Here is a 9,341-nt window from a genome sequence, read left to right on the forward strand (position 1 = left end):
ACCCAGAGAGCAGTAGGTATCGATTAGAGTTCTGATCCAGGCCTGTGAACACCAAAGAGATGCTAGAAAGCCCTTAGAGGGCCACATAAGGGGCACAGAACTGCAGACAGAAGATGCAAGAAAGAGCAGTTGCACCACGTCTCATGTTCACCGCACTTGAACAGGACAGCAGCACAATCCATTTTAGGGGAGAAAAAAAAAGGAAAAGAAAAATTTGCTTTCACTCCAAAGTTGTATTTACAGTAAATAGCTCTCTCCATTCGCAGAGTGCAGTGGCAAACTGCACAGAACTGCCTAACCGTACGTACAAGATGAACCAACTTCATTACCTCTTTGTACAGGGACAGTCAAACTGCAACTCTGCTACATCTTGACCTAGTCTCAAATCCTTCATTCTCCTGGATTAAATTATCACTAAATGAACTCCAGGAGCTTGCACCTAACTGCATAAATGATATCCCTAGCAAGGGAAACAGTGCACGTGTGTGCATGTGTAAGGGGAAGGTAGAACACAGAGTAAAGGCTATGAGGACAGGGCAGTGACTGTTTAGGTTTGCTTAAGATGTCGTGAATTCTTAGAGTGATCACAAAAGTTTAATCAAGAAATATGCAAAGCTTAAAGCTCACATTCCAAGTAAATAGCATAAATAGAGCAGATATTTAATTTATCAAATATGACAAACTCTAAGGGAAAAAAATGAAGACAAAAATACAACAGTGCAAAATGCAATGCAAAACTGCAAATATAATGCAGAGGAGGTAAACCTACATGCGAAGTGGCACTCATGGGAGTTATGCAGAGAACCACAATAATGGAAAGTGTTCTGAGTACAGGGACATCTGAGCGACAGATAAGAGGGATGTATAAAGGAGTTTCACAATAATTCAACAGGCGGCGTTCTGTATGTAAGAGAAATGCACAGTGCAAGCCAGCAAAATATATTTAATACACAGACAAGGGCCAAGATATGACCTTTGCAGACAGATAGAAAATTGGATGTAAAATAGGCATGAAGATGTCAGGGAATATGATATAATAACTACAAAGACTTTATCAGCATTATGCAAGAGAAGGAAGCAGTCACCCATCCAAGATAAATGCTGGCATGATAGTTAAACCACAGGGACGAGGCAAATTACAAGGAAAAAAAATATGCTGGCCTAAGTTTCACTTAAATCTACTAGAACTGAGAATATCAGCCACCACTGTCAGATAATATTGCTATCTCCTTGTTTGCTTTTGAAAATAAGCAGAGCACATTTTACTGTTAAGCTAACAGTAGGATCACAGCAATACAACCAAGATGTTCATCTGTGCAAGGACTCAACATCACACAGCAGAAAATGCTAGTGTATAGATTTCAAGAAAACAAGAAACAAGCCATAACACTCACAGTTAAAATCCCATCTGTCAGCTGAAAAGAACCAGAAAAATAACTGGAAAATAAAAAAATAGCACTGTAATAGGTTTTTGTACTACTCGGGGGCACAGTGCAGAGACTCCTGACCACAGACTGAACAGGCTGCTATGGCTATGTGGTGCAACACAGTACGTGGCAGATACATTAAACATGGCTCTGTAAGCCCAACACCTGCATTTACACAACACCATGACCAGTGTTGTTCTGCAGACAGTAAGAACTATGGGGGGGAAAAAAAGATATTATAAATCTTTTGTTCCCTTTTCTTAATGAGAAAGGTCTTGAGATTTGCCATTTATGATTGTGTAATTCTAAATATAAATGTATTGACAAGCTAGAAGGGCTCACCATGAAGTGGCAAATTTCACATCAGATATTCCTATACGGACACTGAAATCAAGAACTGGAGCAAGTTCCAAAAGAGTTGAGCTTACTTGTAACAGTTAGCCACCAGTGTGTGTACATGTGTGCACGCATTCTTATGCATCAGTACATTTAAAAGACACTTTGTTCATTATTAGCTTATTTTCTGACATGTCTTTTTCATCACATTGGCTTTCAAAATCATTTTACAGTATGTCTGACAGACTCTCATGGCTTAGATAGGTGATTAAGTAAGAAATACTGAACATAGGTTTTGCATTGGAAAGCATGAGAAGAGACCTCACTGAAAGTACCACAGAATGTGTAGTCAGCTAGCACTCCAGCAATAGCAGAGCATGAAAACAATACTTACAATTAAACAATTAATGAAACAATAATTTCCAAGGAAGACTGTGACTGGGTTGTGCTGTGCTTTTAGACAGAGTGCTCTAACCTAAATTCATGTAGCCACTGACTAAAGAAATCCCTCTTTTGGATTCAAAGGCAAACCACTGCTATGGAAAAAGTCGTATATTTTGTCAAAATTTCAGCAAAGTGCAATGAAACATAAAATAACATTGGAGAATAAGCTTGTTAGCATCGTACCCTCCAATTCCCACTAAAGACTTTTTCAGAGGAGCATGCATGTGGCAGTATTCAGAGAAACTACAGTTCTAAAGCGAACAAATTTAAGAGGCACCCATGCAAATACACTGACCTCTCTTCCCCTTCATGGTGTTTGGTTGGGTATAACAGCTCACTGCAGATTTAAATACCGTTCAGAATGACAACAGTGCAATTCATAGCTGGTACTTAACCGAGGCTCCCCAGGTGAGAAGACTGAATTACTTTTCTGAGTCAGAGCTTTCTAACTTGCCCTTTGTAACCTCGCTGCTCTCCTTTCCAACCTAGTCTCAAATGCAGCTTTCCAATAGCACAGATTGGAACTCAGCCTGATTTATCCAAACGTTATATGCAACATATTTAGAAACCATTACACAAAACTAGAGAATGACGATAATTAAATCAGACATTGCATTTGCATTCCTACATTACCTGTGGCCCAACCCAATAAAAAAGGGTTACAAGAGGTTCAATGGTATGGACCGGGTTGTGCCATACAGCTAGATCACAAAGGAAAAACTGGGCCACACCAAGATGAGCAGGATCACCCCCGTTTGTATTGTCTTACTTAGGAATCAGTCTCAAGAGGAGATAAAATACAGCACAGACAGGTATTACATGTCACAGAGCAAGTATCAGTAACATCAAACATGGAGCCAGAGCCCTGTCCCAACTATCACCCTCATTCCTGGTGTAACAGCAGGTCATAATGTATGCATAGATAACCCCTTGGAAAACAGCTCATTACTTCCCTGGAATTGCTGTTCTTAGAAATAAATTTTGTCATCTTCCCCAGAAATCTTTGAGAGGAATACTGTGTCTGCTTCCCCTGCTGCCTTCCTTCACACACTCTGCTGAGGGAAACTGGAAATTAGTTGATGATTCCTTTTAGGGAACAGATCAGAAACAGACTTTGATGAGTGTTTTTAGATTTGTGAGCTGTGTTTTATCATCACTTGCCAAAGACAACCTCCAGGCAATTGTTCTGAAGCTCTCAGTTCCCATCCAGCACAAGTGACCCTTGCAATCTAGGGAGGAAGTAGTGGAGAGCCAACAAGAAAAAAGAAAACACCTTCATGAGACATGCTGGATAACTATTAACAGCATACTCCCTACAGGAAGAGAATAAATAGCAACATATGCTTATATATCTAATCATAGAGTTCTGGAAGTAATTCATTCTCCCCTCAATTTACCACCCAAGTTCTGTCACACACTTCCCTAAGAGTTTGTTTTTGTTTTTTTTTTTTTCTCCTTTGGAAGGATGCCTGCCTCTACCTTTATAGCACTTCTATTCCTCTAATCAAGTGATGGAGACTCTACCACTGACCTGGGCAGCCTGTTCCAATGCTCGTCTATACAAGCCACTGCCAGTTTGATTTGACATTTGCCTTCATACTTTCTTTTTTAACTTAAGGCCATTCATCACTAAAGCAATTTATAGAGTACTTCATATCCAGGATTACAAACAGCTGCACTGTATTCCACACGGGTGTACACCCATAGCTTAGCAGCATTCTCTTTAATACTGAAGTCTCTCCGTTTCAAATCAAAGCAACTCTGGCTCCTAGGTGTCACTATTCATCAGTTCTCTTTTCCCCAGGCAGCTTAGGATTTCACAATAAATCATCCTAACTACTTTCTCAGTCTTGCCATTAAACAACATCTCTTCTGTAACATATATTTACCTTCCAAGGGTCTTCACTATACAAATCTTAACACATTATTTGTCTGACATGTACCAGAGCATAAATATTTGCATAAGTGAGTCTACAAATTCATATGACTAAATATTGGGATAACTAGTTCAATATCACCTAAACTTTAATAGGAATACAGACAGATAAATCTCATGCAGCAAATCAGCGGCAGTGATGTTCACTGGTCATCATGCAAAACACTACTGGAAAGTAAAGAGCAAGAATTGCATTGGAATAAGCAAATGAACAGAAGAAATCAAAATTCAGTCCCTTTTCAAATCTATTATGCTTCTTTGTGCATATTAAGGTGGTTACATATTTCTATAAGCTTTAAAGATGTGCTTTACCCGGAAAAGCTAAGATAAAACAGAACCATGTACTATCCTGAGTTGGAAGGGACCCACAAGGATCAAGTCCAACTCCTGGCTCTGCACAGGACCACCCAAAAACTAGACCATATGTCTGAGAGTGCTGACCAAACACTTCATGAACTGTGTAAGGCTCGACTTCCCCAGGGAGCCTGTTCCAGTGCCCGACCACCCTTCTGTGGAACAGCCTTTTCCTAACACCTAGCCTGACAGTCCCCTGGCAAAGCTCTATGCCATTTCCTTGAGTCCTATCAATGGTCAGCAGAAACAAGAGATCAGTGCCTCCCACTCTGCTCCCCTTCACATTTCACATGCGTGTAAAGGTCACCCACGTGCATCAGGAAAGCTTGGACAGCGCTCTTCTCCTCCAAGCACTTCCCATAGAGGCTTTTATTGTTGGCTCCAGCTGGCAAAGCAGTGTGTGCTGCATACAAGTCACTTAATGTTTGGGAAACACTCAAATACCAAGGCTATCAATGCAGGCAAGACCCTGGAAAAACAAATAATTGCACTGTTCCCCCACAACAGTGCTCTCCTGTCATTGCTTCAGGCCATGGAGCAGCCTGTTTCAATCAGTTTCTGAATGAGTTGCTTGGCAGTACATAAAATGGACTTCTAACACTGACCACCTTTTGCAGATGCCCCTTGCCAAAGCCTCATAAGGAGTACGCCTCCCTGCCAGATGCAGGGCACAGCACGCTAGATCATTTGTTTCTACTGGCAACTTCAAACTGGAACCTTACAGTGAAACTAAGGGGGAGTCCAAGCCCCTGATCTCTACAGATCCAAAAATATCCATTATACCATAAAAATAAAAGATCAGACAACAAATATATATATATGCTATATGTAGTTCTTATTTTGATACTTGACTTTGTTGGCAAATATAATGCTTTCTGCACAGTGTTGGCTGTCTCTAGATGTTTTCATGCAGCAATATTCTTTTCTCAGTTACAAGTTCTCTGCATCCAGCATGCTCTCACGTGATACATCTGTTTCCCTGGCTAATCATGCAAATTAGTGTTTAAGTCATGCCTAGGCCTGCATTGAATCAAAAATGTAACTTTTCACTCCATTTCATGATTTAAGAAGTCTTGCAAAATGCAAACTATGCCTTATTATTGACAGCTTTTGCACTATACCACCACATTTTTAACAAGCTACGGGTATTCTGTGTTTCACAGTGCTGATAACTATATTCTAACAAAATGAGTTTGTAAAATCTCTCAGGAAAGGTAGACCAAAGAGGAGGCAGAAATACTAACCAACTATTCATTGGCCTTTCATTCTCTTCAGAAGTGCCGGTCCCTTTGAGAGCATATTTTTTCCTTTCTTTTAAAAGATCTTTACAGCAGCCTCCTCAGAACGCGTTACAAGGATTATTCTATGTCAGATGAAGTGTAGTAAAATACAGCTATGTGAAGCAAAGCTTTTTTTGCTGAAACAGATAAAAAATAGATTTGCTTCTGTTTTTATGCTGAAATAGTAAATCACAGAAACAAATTGATATAAGCTGTCACTTTAGCTATTTGAAAAAGTGCTGGCACCTCAGAGACGAAGTACTGTCTTCCTGAGAATACAAGAGCAGATGATACACATTAACACGAGAGCCACACAAATAATTGATTTTGCAGTTTGCTTGGTGAACACAAATAACCTCATTTCAGTTTAATCTGAAATATTCTTAGTATTGGGGATAAAAAAAAAAAAAAAAAAAAAAAGCCTTCAATCTGAAAGACAGAATTTCACACAAAGTTTGTAAGCTTCTGAAATGCATCTGTGTACGAAGCAAATGGAAGAAAAAAGTTTTAAATGTTTATTGCTCATTTTGCAAAGGAGTAATTAACACAGCTCTCCAGGCAGGCTTTCAAACAGTTGTTCTTTAAAGAGAAAAACTAGAAACACAAACACATTAGTGAAGGGAAATTTGCAGCATAGCTTTTATACCTGCTGCATAGAACCCAACACCAGAATCTACATACATGCATGCATTCCTTTCCAAAGGATATTTGAATTAAGCTGTGTTGTTTTCCTGGATCCTTGGCAATACGTTTAGCAGAACACCTTATCCCATTCATAACTGGGCAATAGAGTTCTACAGACCAGTATTAATTTAAAAGAAAAAATATCACACTTCTATCCAAGGCCTATCCATCTCCATTTCCTTGTCTTTTGTGTTGCAATGCACGTAATAAGTTTTTTTTTTTTTTTATTGTTTTGCACACATTGTTCAAAATTAAAAGCAATAATAAAGATTAAACATGAATTATTATTTGCATCAACAGTAATACAAGAAATAGTCCCAGGCTAAATGATGTGCTTCAAATACTGTTTCCATCATGTCACAAAATTTTAAGTATTCTCAATCTTTACTAGTCTATATCAGGCCCTAAGTGTTTTTGAGTATTCATAAACCAAACAGAGGTATATTATTTTCTGCAAAGTCATTAACAAGTTTTCTCAATTGTTCATGCTTTGGGAAAGTTTTCCATGGCTCTTATTTTACCTTTACATAACAGACTCAGTGTTACCTAACGTGTTGCCTCTGAAAATTCAGTCAGCAGCACTTTTTTCCCAGCCCATATTTGAATCTTAACACTTATAGAGCATCTTATATTCATCTTTAACGCATGTGCTATGTAAATATTGAAACTAATCCTCATAACATTTCAAAGTCCACATTAGTTGACTAATTTAAAATGAATAAAGGATTTATACCTGGAATGAAGAGCAAAGTAGTTCTGAAAATAGAAATAAACACAGCATGCATTTGCTATCCTTTATCATAAACAGTTAGGTATCATAAACAGTTAGGCCTGCTTTATGGAGACCAAAGTCCACACAAACAAGGACACTCTGAAATGTGGCAGCATTAGAAAGTCAGCACTGCACACGCAATGTTTTCAGAACAGAAACACTACTAATAACAGCTCATCCATACAGCTCCATTTATCAACTAACCTTGATAAGCACATACTACATCATCCACACTTCCCCTGATTTACAAGCTCTCAACTCTCTTCTTAATGCAAGCCCTGAATAAAAAGCTATCCTATTTAAAAAGCAGTTCTCTCACCTGGGCTAAAGCAATATTGGCCATGGTAGTCAATGAGCTCATCAAGCAGTAAAGAAACTCTACCCATCTTTGATAGATGCTAGAAGGCAGCTGTGACTGACTTGGCCAGAGCTTCTGTTCTGCAACTGTCTTGCCAAACCCAATGTATTTGGCACCTTCTACCCATTTACTTCTTTAGTAGCTATGGAAGGTTTGCAATTCTACAACACCTATGCACATTAAGCATTTTAAGGAACAGATTTTCAAAGGTATTTATGCATAGAACTCGGTTATTACAGCCAGATTCAGACATCTATCTTTGTGGCACTGTGTCTTAATTCTGTGTAATCTATCATCTTCACAGTTCCACTTAAAGTTAATTTGAGGATTGGGGCACAAAGGGCTCACTTGGGTCACTTCCTCAGATGAAGGACCTTTTCTCCTCCACTGGCTCTTGCTCTAGGTACATGGTTTCTTCTTTCCATCATGTTAGACTTGCATAAAAAAGATCCATCCCCATTTACTGCAGTGGCTGCTGGGACTCTATTCAGTATCTCATTTCACCTTAAATTTAATTTTAAAATAGATGCTAGAAAACCAAGATGGACAACTGGAATCTAATCTAGGTAATCAAACTTTATGGACAATGCCATTAGCTTACCGCTTTCCTATAGATACTGTGAGGAACTCCAAATTCAAGCCCAGAAATTGCCTAGTTTAACAAATAAAACTTTGTTGTACATACTCACCAACTCACTCCTTTACATACCCCTCTGGAAAGGTAACAGGGTGTCTGAGGAACTTCAACCACAAAAGAGGAAATGTCCCTGATAAATGAGACAGTGGCGACAGATAAAACAAGCCTAAGAAGTTCCTGCCACAGGCAGGAAGGGATAGGTACTGGTCAGAGCTGGAACAGCTGGGTCTGCATTTGTAGTCCTGAATACTGCTCTTAATCACAAAGCCACCCAGAGGAAAATGCTGTGGAGTGAGACATACACCAAACTAACCTCCAGCTTAATTTATTTTGGTCCATTAGATTGTGAAAATATGAGTGGGAAATTACTGATGATTTTTTTTACCCTCCCTACCTGTTGTACCTTTCACAAAAGAGAATTTCTCACATCTTTCGTACAAACTGTTTCCCAGGTCTGCAGGGCTGAATACTTGACTGCAAAAGGGAAGGATGTAGGAGGCAAAAGACACAGATGTGTTTTTTTTCTGGAGAAGCTTAATTAATTGTTTTTATGGCAAAATGATGACATTAATTGCTTTGGAAAAGCCAAATTTTTATTATCATTACCACCGCAAACTGTCATGGAGGATAAGAAATAGTCAGACCAATACACTTGATGCATTGATTTTAGATTCCAACTTCAGTGTTCTGTGGATTTTTCTTTCAATAGATAATCACACTCCACACAATACTACAACAGAAAGCTCTTCTGGTGCAGATAAAGGATGTTTGGGGAGATTAACAGAGGGCAGAAACAGAGCGTTTCTTTTCTAATATGTTTCTATGGTGTAGGAACCCCAACCCACCTTTTATGTATTCACTTGAGTCCATGCTGGTTTCATTCCATTCTGAAATTATCTTGGTTCAGTTAGAAGGCACTGTTCTCGGCTGAAATAGATAAACACAAAGGATAAGATTGTAATTAAAGGTTGTTTTTTCCCCCATCTTCAACACACACAGTTGGTCCTTACAGGCACTAGTCACAGCTAGAAGACTACAGTGCCATCTCTCTTTCTGAGCAGTGTTTGCAACATCATTTAACCTGCCTTCATCACAGGGCAAAGTTGTGAGAAT

This window comes from Aythya marila (genome assembly GCF_965140915.1).
Source record: "Aythya marila genome assembly, chromosome: 8".
In the NCBI taxonomy this organism is placed as follows: Eukaryota; Metazoa; Chordata; class Aves; order Anseriformes; family Anatidae; genus Aythya; species Aythya marila.